Source organism: Myotis myotis, unplaced genomic scaffold, assembly GCF_014108235.1.
Source record: "Myotis myotis isolate mMyoMyo1 unplaced genomic scaffold, mMyoMyo1.p scaffold_m19_p_3, whole genome shotgun sequence".
Lineage (NCBI taxonomy): Eukaryota > Metazoa > Chordata > Mammalia > Chiroptera > Vespertilionidae > Myotis > Myotis myotis.
In genome coordinates this window covers 171,432,171-171,446,989 of record NW_023416335.1, presented here as the reverse complement: position 1 = coordinate 171,446,989, position 14,819 = coordinate 171,432,171, and the positions used below count along the sequence as shown (strand labels likewise).

Genomic DNA, 14,819 nt, shown 5'->3' with positions numbered 1-14,819 from the left:
ATGATCTCACAACATGTCTAGGACAAAAGAAAGGCCTTAGATAAGACAAAGGGGGAGGTCACACATGGAGAGATTTCATGTAAGCCATCAGAAGACCCACTAAAAATACACTCCCGCGTTTGGGTCTCTATCCTATTGGTACCTGTCTTGATCATTCAATATGGAAAATTTAAATCTCTCTTCAGGTTTGGCCATTGAATATGGTCCAATCATAACTTGAATATGATGTGTCGGAGATCCCTGAGGAAACTGCTCTCCTTTTCCTCATGCTTTCATCGGAGACAAGTATTTCCCCTCCATGTATTAGCAACTTATATGTAGTATAAATTTTGTTATTTTAATATCTGATGTGTGATAAGAGGAGAGTTGGTCATTGTTATTTTTGCCTTCCATAAATTAGTCACCAAAGTGAAGTACTGGAACAAGAGAACCTAAAAGCAACCCCATTAGATGACTAAAGCAGTATAAAAGACCCTAAATTTAATTATCTGTGTACACTGTGTTTTCTCAATTGTGCTCTATTCTAGACAAAATGGATCCTTATTGATTTATTTAATGCTTGTTTATATTTTGGTTTCTGCATCTGAATTTATTTATTTATTTATTTATTTATTTATTTATTTATTTATTTATTTTAGGAGAAAAGAAATGCCTTTCCCTTGAGAAGGAATAAATATGATCAATGTAACTGAGATTTGGAAATCAAATGCTCTCTTTTCTCTTCTCTTCCTTCTATTATTTTTCATTAGTCACTTTGCAAGATTAAATATTCCTTAGAATATTACTTTGATTCCTTAGAATATTAATTTTTCCCTGTCATATAAGAGATTGTTCATCCTTGAAGTTCAGTTTTGTGACAAAACAATATTTCCATTGATATACTTTTCAAGTCTACTATAATTGACAAGATTTATGTAATTTTTGACAAAAAGCTCTACAATTCTTCTAAATGAAAATATTGACTAATAAAAACATGTCTGGAAAACATTTCTTATCCCCATCCATCACATAGTTTTCCCCTTTCATTAAAAAACAAAAGGGGTCTAAAATGCCAACTCCATTTTTTTAATGGACCAAAGGAAAACCAATCTCAGCCTCCTCTGTCTTCTTGAATCCAGTGAATGTACTTCATTCCTCATCCGATTTGTTCTTGGCAACATTTCACATGTTTGCTCACTCAGGGCCCCTCCTTCCATAGATCCTTCTTCTTGCCACAATCTCTTGGGTTTTCCTCTATTTTTTTTTCCTGGTTTGTTTGTTTTTCTTAAGTCTCCTTTGCTGATTCATTTTCTTGTGTTCATTTTTAAATCTCTGCATTCTTCAGGGCTCTCTTCTCACCTTCCCAACTCTTGTACCATATGCGGTATAGTTAAGTCTTTAACAATACAGGTTATGTAAACTGACTACCTAGGTTTGATAATGTGCTTTAGTTTTCAATTGCTGTGTAACAAATCACCATGAATTTTGTGGCTTATAACAACACTCATTTGGTATCTTGCAGTTCTGTAGTGGAGTTCAGCTGGGTCCTCTACTCCAGCCATTAACAGGCTGATATAAAGGTATTGGTTTGTTCTGAGGGCTCATTTGGGGCTTGAGATCATCTTCCAAGCTCAATGATGTTGGCAGAATTCCATTTCTTGTGGTTGTAGGGCTGAGTGCCCCATTTTATTAATGGCTTTTGGGCAGGGGCTATTCTTAGCTCTTGGAAACTACCTGTGATCCTCTACCTTATGGCCCCTTACATGAGCCCTCTCACATTTCCCATTTCTGATATCAGGAAAGGCTATTTCCTTTTAGAGTGTTCAACTAATATCCATTTTGATGAATTCAAAATCAACTGATTAGTAACTAAATCTTGGGTGTTGTATCCCCTCACATTTATAGGTTGTGACCCACAAAGGAAAGGAAATTGTACAAAGTGTGTATACCAAGGGTTGGGAATGTTGGAGGCCATCTTAGAATTCTACCTATTTACTAGCTATGCAAATTTGGGCCAGTTACATAATTTATCTGTGCTTTGGTTTTTCTCAGCTTTAAAGTGTGATAAAAACAGAATATTATTTGTGGGGTTATTGTGAAGATTAGTTTGATTGGTACATGTAAAACCCTAGAACAGTTCTTAATATATAGTAAGAACCTGCAAATATTCAATTGCCATCCTCAATCTCCCCATAAATATTGTATCCACTCCCATTGCTTCAATGCTACTGATAATCCTATGACTTCCAAATTTATATATCCAGTCAAGACCTCTTTTCTGAGCTTCAGACACTTGAAATTTTCTATTTTACATCTCCACTTAAATGTCTAATAGCAACCCAAGTACAATTTGTTTAAGTCTAAACTCATGATTTCATTTGCAAACCTGATCCTTTCTAATGCTTCTTATAACAGAAAATAATATCCTTTCATGAAGTTCCTCATGCTTTCCAATTTCCTCTTTCTTTCCTACCATTCATTCATTTGTTTAAATTTGTTTTTGTGTGGCAGAGAATAGAACGATCAATATAACAGATATGCCTCTGCCCTATTAGAGCTTAAGTATAATTAAGTGAGAGACAGATTATATTCTATTCCCCAAAACCTATTAAAACAAAGCCATTTTTAAGATTTCTTTTAAAGTATGAATTTTTATTGACTTCAGAGAGGGAGAGAGAGACAGAAACATCAATGATGAGAGAGAATCATTGATTGGCAACCTCCTGCACAACCCCTACTGGGGATCAAGCCAGAAACATGGGTGGGAATCAAACCATGACCTCCTGGTTCATAGGTTGAGGCTCAACCTCTGAGCCACACCAGCCGGGTCATTTTCACCTCTCCTTAGCAAACACTCTTGTCAAAGTCTCTGTCTTTCCTGAATCAGAGTAATATAACCCATGGGTTTCTACTTTCACTCTTTCTCTTTCTCTTCCCCTCAACAGAGCTACCATCTTCAAGGAGGTCTCATTAACTCACTCCTTTGCATAAATCCTTTCATTGGCTTCCTGTAGTATGTAAGATAAAAACAAACCTTCTTCATAGTCTGCTATAGCCTCGCCTAATGTCTCTAACTTTATGCACCCCAACTCACCCCTCCATTTCTGTTTTAGCCCTGATGGTCTTCTCCCTGCTTCTCAACAGTGGAACACTGCTTCATATCTTAGCACATTGCACCTGCCAGTCCTTCTAAAATGGTCACTCTCTCCCTTTCCTGCTCTATAACCCTCCCTTTACCTGGTAACCCTCAGCTAAAATGTTATCCCTCATGAAAACCTCCCCTTATCCCTCCTAAGCCAGGATCTCCACTATACTCAAAGTACTATATGAGTCTTCTTTATGACATTTAATATGGCATATGGTTATGTACAGATTTGAGTCATTATTTAAGATCTGCCATCATTCTGGGGGAGGGACAAGTTTCAGCCATAGGAAAAGCAGATTTTACAATCATGTTTTGTAGATGAGGGGACATGACATGTATTTTATTTTTTTCATGACATGTATTTTACATGTAAATGCTATTCTCAGAATGTGTGTTTGATGGGAGAAGCTTCTTCTGTAACTACCTCTTTGTCAATTCAGACCAAGCTTACCTAGACAGTGTTTGGAAGGGAACACTTTTATGGAGAGTTACTGGGGACCTAAGCAAGAATGTGAAAAACTGTTCTACAAACTATAAAACTCAACAAAGAATTTTTATTGTTGTTATTATTGTTAATATCACCGAAATACAAGTTTATCTAAATACCTGAGCTACCTTGGATTTGATCGATTTGATTGCTCCCAAATACTTGATTTCCCCTACCAGAGGTTTCAGATCTACTGTTGTTTTCTTAAATATACACCTGTGTGCTGTCTACCTATTAATATGTGTACAGGCATATGAGATATACACACATATACATATGGTGTATGTATAGTGTATATGGTCTATATTCAGGCTCCTCTAAAATAAATTCCAGCCTAATGTATCATAAAATGGGACTAGTCCAGTGGTATTTTTATGGATTTACTTAAAATGTTAATTTCCAATACAATTCAGTGATGCTGAATAAGATGATATTTGGGATGTAAATCATCAATAGTTTTTGAAAGCCATAAAAAAGTCAAATTCCTTTAGCTTAAAAGTGTTTATTGATTGTATAAATGTATTTTACAAATATGCCAAATTTACTGTGATTATTAAAACTACAAATATAAACTTCTAGTTGATAAAACTACAATAAATTAAAGCAACTAATTTATTGTAGAAAATATTCAAAATTATTACTAAAAGTAGAAACATACTTATCATTAAGCTAACTGACTGCAATTTTATAATTATTTATTTGTAGACATCCACTTTGGATCACATCTGAAGCTGAATTCAGAACAACATTAAGGTAAGCTATTTATCTGGGGTGCAAGTGTGTATGTGTGTGTGTGTTAGTTTTAAGCAATAAGAATATGTGGAATAATTGTGTGTAATAGAATGTTCAAACATATTTCTAGTTTCTGAGCTCCTAGAAAATTTCTGGTTCATGACAAACACTCAATGATATTGGTTCCATTTTATTTTTTATAATATTTTTCAATTATAAAAAATATCAAAATATATGATAAATTGTTTTGTGGCTACTTGTTAAATGTCCTCTCAGCACTCACTCTGAAAATACCCATACCAATAAATCACTATGCAAATGCACAGAGCCATTAAAGACAAATTAATACTGAATAGTGTTGTGCTCAATGTTGCTGAGTTAACAGAAGCTGGAATGAATTCTCAAATGTGGAATGGTGTGATGGGGACATGCCACTGAATTAATAATAATAATGATGACAAAAGCAATAACAATACTATTTACTTAATGTTATAATTCAGATACTCTACTAAATACTTTATTCATATGCTTTATGTCATATAATCCTCAAAATTTTCTGAAGCAAAGGTATTATTGTTATTCTTAATCTCATTTTCTAATGAGAAAACTAGGACTTGTCTAAAGTTATAGAGTTAGTAAGTGGCATGCTTACCAGCTGAGATCTTTTTAACACCCAAGTTTTGGTTTTCTACCACTATGTTAAACTACCTAGAAAAGATATGTGTTAATCAGAATTTTTTGAATTTTGCATTGAGGAAAAAATGAGAAGGGATTTTTTTTTTTGCTACATGAAGACCACTAACAAAAGCATGAAAGGTGAAATAGATATGCATTTTCCCATAGTGACAAGTTGGAATGAAGAGCATTTGAGGAAAATGTAATAATAATTGTATAGTCAGAACAATTGAAGGTTACCAAGATATTTTGGTGGATAAAATTGAGTGTTCTTAGTTTCATCACCAATGTCCTCTACCTGCAAACTACTTAGTTAAATTTTTACTGTTGTAGTTGAATATAAGAATCCACAATATAGTCAGGCTATCAGTTTAAAAAATTTAAAAAAATACTAGAATTTGGAGGGATCGTTGAAAAGTAATTAGTCCTGCCAAGGCATGAAATTGCTGGCCTAATCCTGATAGAAGTAATAGAAATAGGGAGGCATGCTATTGCCAAAAGACATGACAGCAAGCAAATGTGACAGTCCTTTATGATAAGTTGGGTAAAGGAATAAAGGAAAAGGAAGAGCAGAGATGGTTTTAAATTTGTTCCTGTGAAAAAAAATGAAAAAAAGTGCAAAACTTTTTCTTGTTAGAAAACAGAATGAGTTGGATTCTCTATTTTGCATTGGAAATATTGATGGGTACTCACATTTATATATTCTGAAGGACATTTAAAGTTAAATGAATAAAGAGGTGAAGATTGGGTCCTAATTCCATTAACTCTTTTTATTAAAGGCTTTACAAAGTCATTAAAGACAGATTAATACTTTAGAGTGGGTAGTTTAATATGAAAGGATTAGTATAAAAATGGAAGTACATAGGGCTATTACTTGAAACACAATTTTCAGTTGAGCATTTTAAAAATCAAATATAGCTATGTAAAATTGAAAAGTATGTGGAATGATGCAACTTGTATAATAATATTGCCTTCCATGCCTAATTAAATTCTCAAAGATTTTTTTTTTATTTCTTTGTTTGACAGTATAACATTGGTTTTTAAAAAGTAAATAAATGCAAATTATTTAAAACTGAACTCTGGAGTTACTTCCCTTACTTTAAGCATAGTTTTTATCCTTCCCACCACCACCCCAACTGGGTATTATCATTAACCTGTTAACAATACTTCGGGTAAATACAATTTAAAATCAATTTTATTTCAAAATCAAAATGCTCATTCATTCTCTGTGTAATGAAATACGTGAATTAGGTAATAAACAAGGAGAAAAAAAAGAAGGGAAGCTCTGCTTAGCTAGCCTTGGGCAAACCACGGCCCGCCGGCCGGATGGGTCCCGTTCGCTGTTCTATCCGGCCCGCGGAGCCAAAAGAGCCGAGGGTTCTCTTTCTCTCCCCTCTGCTCCTTCACCAGCAGCAGTGTTAACATGGCAACATCGGGAAACACGGCCGCAGCTTCTTCTTCTGAACCCATTGTGGCCCTTGAGTCAAAAAGTTTGCCCACCCCTGGCTTAGGCTATAAGTTACTTCATTTGGAGTGACGTCTGTTGGTAATGCTAGCCTACAATACTGTAATGTTTTCATAATACTATAATAGTATTATGAAATATTCTTATAATATTAGAAAAAATACAGGATAAAATTATATGTGCTACAGAATTATAACCACCTTATATTTTATTAAATATCCTCACTCAGAGTAAAGTCATCAAATATTTATCCAGTAGGTAAATTCAGTGTTAAATTCTGGCCCTACCACAATACTTTTAGTAGGTATGACTTATCTTTTCAAGATGTTCACAGTCTAATAAAATATATGTAAACAAATTGTTACAGCATGGTGTAATACCTTGGTATGGAAGCACATGGAATGGGATTACTTCTTTTGATACAGTGGATCCTGATTAAGTATTAACTGGTACACCTAGTATATGGCCTTCATGTAAAATCACCCCCTACTCTAATTTTTTTTGTCATATTGCATCATTGTCTTATGTACTTCATAACATTTATTACTATTTAAAATTCTCTATTCATGTATACTTATATTGTTGCCTGTCTTGAGTGAAGAAATTGTTACTTGAATGTAAGCTCCATGAGAACAAGCTCCTTTTTACTTCTTTAGTCTTTGAATCCCCAGCACCTAGGGTACATATCTGGCACAGAACAGGGTTTTAAAAAACAATGTTTGAGTAAACTTAGAATTTTTATAGAGTAAAATTTATTTAAATATAATTTGGGCAACTTAAACTATTTTTTAGATATCTAGAATGTAGATGCACTTCCCATTAGGCTCATGATTTGTATTGTGCCATGGGCTAATCCACGAGGTTGGTTCTTACAGAGAGTAGGACGTAATGTGAGAGATATTATAGAACATTTATTGGACATGGTAATCTTTAACTCCACTTCTCTCTGACCAAGGTATTACACCATGCTGTAATAATTTGTTTACATATTTTTATTAGACTGTGAACATCTTGAAAAGATAAGTCATACCTACTAAAAGTATTGTGGTAGGGCCAGAATTTAGCATTGAATTTACCTACTGGATAAATATTTGATGACTTTACTCTGAGTGAGGATATTTAATAAAATATAAGTTGGGAACAAAAGATAAAGCCTGTGGCCAGCTCAAGTTGGAGTCAAACAGAAGGGTCTCTCAGAGGACCAGAATCCTTAGTGACACCACTCTATGGGTAAGGGTCTACAGGAAATAAACTTGAGAAGGTGCCTCAAAGAAGCATGCCTTTCTAGACTTTCCCATTGAGTGGAGAAACACAGATTCTCCCTTAGAATTCAGAATTATGAGGCAGTGTTCACTGAGGTTTGGTGGCAGAATTTACCTGTGTGATCCAACTTCATCAATAATTTAAGTGGTTCCAGATTCAAAGTCAGTGGGTGAAAGCAAAATAAATTGTTTGTAGTACGAATTCAACTTCAATGCTTCAAAGATAAATTTCTAAAGAAATGTTATCAATTTAAAAGTTATAAGCATAAATAAAAAATGGACTTGAGAGGGCACTAAAAAGACATCACAGAAGATACAGTCTTACAAAGATATCTTATATTGGAATGATTAGATTCAGAAAAATGCATATGTTTAATGTACTATTTTCTATTGCTGCCATAACAAATTACCACACAGTGTCATAAAATAGTACAGATTTATTACCTTACAGTTCTGTAGGCCAGAAGTCCAGTAAAAGTGTCCCCAGATAAAAATCAAAGTGTAGGCAAGATGCATTTCATTCAGGAGGCTCTAGAACAGCGGTTCTCAACCTGTGGGTCGCGACCCCTTTGGGGGTCGAACGACCCTTTCATAGGGGTCGCCTAAGACCATCGGAAAACACATATATAATTACATATTGTTTTTATGATTAATCACTATGCTTCAATTATTTTCAATTTGTAACAATGAAAATACATCCTGCATATCAGATACTTATATTACAATTCATAACAGTAGCAAAATTATAGTTATGAAGTAGCAACGAAAATAATTTTATGGTTGGGGGTCACCACAACATGAAGAACTGTATTAAAGGGTCATGGTACTAGGAAGGTTGAGAACCACTGCTCTAGAGGGAAATGGAATTGGTTTCTTGCTCATTTGGGTTGTTGGCAGAATTCAGTTCCTTGTGGTTGTAGGACTGATCTTCTGGTTTTGTTGCTGGCTCTAAATTGAGGGTTTCTCCCAGCTTCCAGATGTTGCCACATGCCTTGGTATTGGGCTCCTTTTTTATTTTGAAAGCCATAATGGCATATTGAGACTATCTTACATCATATCTCTCTGGCTCCTTTAGTCCAAGTTAGAAGTGTTTCCTCTTGTATAAAATTATCAAGAATTCTGTGGGACTTCATGGATGTCACAAGGATTCATCCCATTAGACAAAATTCTCAACAACTCCATGGACTCTCTTAGTTATTGTAGTTTACTCAGGACTTGGCGGCTATCATCAATCAAAAGTAATTTGTTTAGCACTGAATATGTGTTCACTATTCTGCTTGGCACTTTTGGGAACACTGGGAAAAGTATTGCAGTCCCTACTGTATTTTTCAATGTCATTAAAGGCTGTTTATTATAGTAAATTTTGGCAGGCTCTCCTTGTTATTTCCTTTGCACAATTGAATAGTTTTAGATGTTTAATAATTGAGTTTCTCATCAATTATATTAGAATGAATTACAGAATAGATATTAAAAGCCATTGCTTTATTTTTCAAGCATGACAAATGTAAGAAAATCTCATGACTCTTTAGTCTATTTCATCAAAACAAGAATTTCTTCTTCAATAAAAGGAAATCCAAGAATGTGCAGGGGATTCAGTGCCTAAGATTCAATGAAAAATAAATAAAATGACTGTGAATTTTAAGAAAGAAAACATAGTCCCCTCCCCCCCCAGATTACACAGTGGCATTCATATGGAGTTTAAGAAAATATTTTGCTAATTGTTAGCAAATACTAATTTGCTAAGTTTTGCTAGATGCATAATTTTATTTGAAAAAAAAAATAGTTCTGTGATATCTCTTTTGGTCAAAATAGATTAGTGTCAAATAGAATTGGTTTAAATTGCTAGCTGTGACTCTTTAGACAAGTTGTATAACTTCTTTGAGCCTTCACCTTACCATAGAAAAAATTAAAAACATCTCTGTCCAGGTAGCTCACTTGGTTAGAGTGTTGTTTTAGTAAGCCAAGGTTGCAGGTTCGATCCCCAGTCAGGGCACACAAGGATCAACCAATAAATGCATAAATAAGTGAAACAACAAATTGATGCTCCTCTCTCTCTTTTTCCTCCTCCTCCTCCTCTCTCTCTAAATAAACAAGGTGTTTTTTTTATAAATTTTAAAAACAACTGGAATTCAAGTGTAGTCATACCTCTTAGCATGCTCATATTAGCAGGACATCCAATGGCTACCTCTTGAGGTCCTCTCTACTCCCACTACCATTCCCAAGATTCCCAGAGGATTACTCTATCCAATGTAGTCTGCTCTGCTTCTGAATCCCAAGCAGAGAGAAAACTGCCAAGCCCATCCATTGCTTTCTGTAACTGCATATGGAGCTGCTCTGGAAAAGCGGGCCCCCCCTCACATTCTAACTGGTGCTGCTGCACTGCTACAGGGATTTCCTCACTGGAACGGATCCCTGCACACTTATAGACATCATGGTTTCATCTAGCATCTACCATGGCCATTTCCAACCTTTTTGTCATCTCATGGAACACACAAACTAATTATTAAAATTCTGCAGCACACCAAAAATTGCTGATCTGACTAAAAAATACATGTAATTTTGGTTCGTTCACACTGGATGGCTATTGTGTCGGTTGCTGTCATTTTTAAATTTGACAATCTAAGGGAAAAGAGGTCGGTGCCCCTGACTAAATAGTCAGGCATTGCATGTTTTAAAAATTCTCGTGGCACACCTGTTTCAAATTGCTGATCGAGAAGAAGCTCAGCCATTGTTCCTACAATGTCCACCACCATACAGTGGCCAGGACAGGGAAGCCTACCAGCCTCAGGCTTTCCTCGGGAACCTGTAAACCATGGTTCTGAGCTTGACTCAACGCCCATGCTCTCCCTTGCCACATGGTGATCTCTTGAAAGCTGTTGATATTCTTTCCTGCCAACAGAAATCCTTCAGAGAGGTTCCTAAACCATGAAATTACAAACGGACCCTTCTCCAACCCAAACAACCTCTTGGGACATTTACTCAGTGACCTGCTCTTGGGGAGTGAGCCATCAGCTAGCCATTCATAAAAGGTGCTGTTGTTACCTTCCTTGGGGAAATCTGTGAGAAGTACTGGGATACATATATAAGTGCCTACCAGCACCCACTGCATAATAGACATTTAATACCTTTTCATTTCCTCCTTTGTCCTATATTCTTAATTTCTAGTTTATGCCTTTATTATTATTTTTAAAATATATATTCCCAAAGTAAGATTCTAAAATCTCTCAGGGAAGAGAGTTAGTCTTGTACATCTTTCAAGCCTCCGCAGATTATTCAGCATACTGTCTTACAGATAAATATTAATGGCTATTTAATTATTGCTTTAGTGATTACTTTGAGATTGAATTTTTCATAGTTATATAATATAATCTGATTTTTAATTTTTCCCTATGACTTTCTGCTATCATATTAATATTATTATTCTGAGAAGAAACTTGGCAAGGAAAGGAGATACAATTCTAATTAAGATATTTGCATTTTGATTACTGAATCAACTATCTGTCAATAACACTTAAGTAGCTTAGAAATGTTTATGCACCCTTGAAATGATGGGTTTCTTACTTCCTCATAAATGGTGAGGAAGTTTACATGTATTTTGCCAATTTTTTTTTATTTGAGCTTAAGTAGACCAATAGCAATTGACATCTAGTTAAAAAAGAAAAATAATGGTGAGAAAAATACTTTTTTTTGGAATAATTATTATATATAGGATTTACTGGGATGACATTGATTAGCAAATCTATATAGGCTTCACATGTACAACTCAATAAAGCATCATCTGCACACTACATTGTGTACCCATTGCCCCAGGCAATGTCTCTTTCTGTCCCTATCCCGCACATTTGCCCACTCCACCTACCCCCTCCCCATTCCTTCTGGCTATTACCACACTGTTGTCTATATCTATGTGTTACATGGGACAGACATACAACTGTCAGAAGCAAGATACATTTTTATGAGTTGCTGTGAAAAGAACCCAAAGAAACTTAATTTTGAGTTCTAGATCTACATTGACATCTGTAAGACTATTAAACAAGACTTTTAATGCGCCTTCTGTGGCAGAAAGGGGAAATGAAGAAAAGATCATAATAATGATTAGAGCAAATGAGTGTATAAGTGCTCTATAACAGGAGCTCTTTAATTAAAAAACTGCACACTTATTTTTAAAAACTTGGAAAATGAAAGATATAGCTCAAAACCTCATGTCTCATAGAAAGGCTTTTGTTAACAACTTGAGATATTTTGAAACCATCCTATATAATAAAAGCCTAATATGCTAAGTGTCCAACCATTCATTTGACCATTCGACCAGTTGCTATGATGCACACTGACCACCAGGGAGCAGACGCTCTGACCAGTAGGTTAGTTTGCTGCTGGGGTCCATCTGATGGGGACTAGGCGAGATGGGCCAGACATGATCTGGAGCCCTCCCGCAGTCCCTCCCCAGCTGGCCGGCCCCAATCATGTACCGGTGGGGTCCCTCAGCCTGGTCTGTGTCCTCTTACAATCCAGGATCCCTCAGGGGATGTCAGAGAGCCATTTTTGGCCTGATCCCCACAGGCAAGGCCAAGGGACCCCACCAGTGCACAAATGCACAAATCCATGCACCGGGCCTCTAGTACATATATAAATTTAGATATCCTTTCTTTTCTTTTTGTTTTCTTTTTTACTTTGTCATATTGTGTGTCATTTTGAAACATGTCCATGCCACAAATTCTTAAAAAACATTATGTTGCCCTAACCAGTTTGGCTCAGTGGATAGAGCATCGGCCTGTGGACTCAAGATTCCCAGGTTCGATTCCGGTCAAGGGCATGTACCTTGGTTGTGGGCACATCCCCAGTAGGGTTTGAGCAGGAGGCAGCTGATCGATGTTTCTCTCTCACTGATGTTTCTAACTCTCTATCCCTCTCCCTTTCTCTCTGTAAAAAATCAATAAAATATATTTAAAAAATTATGTTAATGTTATACCTTATATAATTTGGTCATTTCTCTTAGTTACATAAGTTTTTTTCTAAGGTCCTACTTAAAATAATTTTATTGTTAGCATCTTTGTAATATGCCCATATGTATTTATATTTCATTAGAAAATATGCAATGAACATTTGTGAGGTTCTTACTTTTTACATTTACACCATTGGTATTTGTTACTTTAACATCTTGCTCCATCTAATCTTGAAATACTGCCACAGACCCATGACTTGGGTAGATCTGTTATTTGTACACACTTGAGTGCTGCTCAGGGCTGTTGTTCATAGCATGCACTTCATCTATTAAGTGAGTCTAGTGGCTTAATGTCCCTCAGTTCTCAGCTTCTGTGTTCTCTCCTCTCCACGGTCCACATTAAATCTCTCTTTGCTACACAGTGTTGTAATAAATCCATAGACTTCCTGCCATCAAACTGCTCTTATACCCAAAAGAGTATTCTTTTAATTCATTTGGAAGTGGATTTGCTAAGATGTTATTTATTACTTAGCACGTATGACCACATCTATATTTTTCTCCTTTTTTTTGTGCTTTGTCAGATTTGGCATCAGAGCTGTAGTTGTAGGTTTATACAATGTGGTAGCCTAAATCATATTCTACAGAATACAATGAAACATGGAAAAGTTAAAGTTAAATATAACAACAAATTGCCATTATGTAACTTAGTAACTAATATTTTCAATGACAGAATCGGTATCCAAATTTATTGTGACAATTGTAAAAATGAGCTCAAACCAACAAGATAATATATTTCAGATATAAATACAGCATTCCTCATTAAATTTTGAAAATTTAATAGTACTAACATGGGGTAATAGGAATGTGAATCAGCACGAATTCATAGGAATTAAATGATTTACATTTAGGAGGACAACAAGTGTTATATGCACTCTAGAGTGTACCAGCTACTGATGAAGCTAGTGTCAGATTATATTGCATTCATAAAACAGGAAAAGGGTGGCATTTTTCTTACTGTCTTCCATTCAATAGGTTGTCTTGTAAATATAAACAAATGGAACTACATTAAATAAAAAAGTTTTGCACAGCAAAGGAAACCATTGACAATTCCTTAAATAAAATAAGCCAAGCTGTGTCATTCCTAGTGCTTCTTTTATATGGCCTTTTCTTCCTACAATACTTAACTCCCTTGTCCTCCACCTTATCCATCTGGAAAATATCTACTCTATTCCAACACTCAATTGAATGACACCTTTCCTGACCTTCTTCTTCCTCACCCCATCAAAGAGATTTTCCCAGCCAGTTTTTACTGCTTCCTCTGGTCAAGTCCTCATCTTTTATAGTCACACCTATAACACATTATTGTTTCTGTTGTTGACCTCTATCCCTATTAGATTAGAAATGTAAAAACTGGATTGGGAAGGAGTAAGGAACAATCTCCTGGAAATACATTTATATTATTTCTTTTATTCATAGCTAATAATGTTCCACAGTTTAGAATTTTCCCATGTTTATAAACTGAGAAAAGTATTGAAAATCTTGACACAATAAGATATTTACTTTAATATCCCTATCGTTGCACAACAGGGAAAACAAGTAAAATAAATATGCTCTTTGATCAACATTTTCGTGAACATTTTAAAACTATGCCCGTAAGAGACAGCAATATTATTTTTGTGTTGGTGAAGTGCTTTGAGAGCAATGCCCCGGTGACAGCATCAACAAAATACAAAGGCCAGTTTGTCTTTATATCTAAATAGTGGATTGTTGGTGAAGAGTTGTGCCAGCCAGTGCAGAGTGGAATAGTGTTTTATTCCTCTCGAGATAGATGGATGGCTGAATGGCCGGAGTTCCTGCTGCTTTATAGCCTGCCCCTTGAATTTGAAAATGAATGTGTTCTTTTTCTCTTGAATGGATGATGAGAAAATGTCATTTAAATAAAACTGAACTCATAATATTGTCACAAAAATATGCATATATGCATAACCCACGGACACAGACAATAGTGTGGTGAAGGCCTGGTGAGAGCGCAAGGGTTGGAGGGGTTCAATAGGAAAAAGGGGACATCTGTAATACTGTCAAAAATAAGTGTGCTTTGAAAAATATGTCCACTGGTATATTACCTATGTGAT

The 14,819-nt window shown here is 35.4% G+C and overlaps 1 protein-coding gene across 3 annotated transcripts in view; it reads left to right on the top strand.

Moving 5' to 3' along the window:
- The window catches only part of CNTN1 (contactin 1), a 269,218-nt gene that overhangs the window by 61,158 nt on the left and 193,241 nt on the right, over positions 1–14,819 (top strand). For all 3 annotated transcript variants that reach the window (XM_036299990.1, XM_036299991.1, XM_036299993.1), the window contains one exon: positions 4,317–4,364. The gene's annotated coding sequence lies outside the window, so the exon portion shown is untranslated. The remainder of the gene's footprint in view (positions 1–4,316; positions 4,365–14,819) is intronic.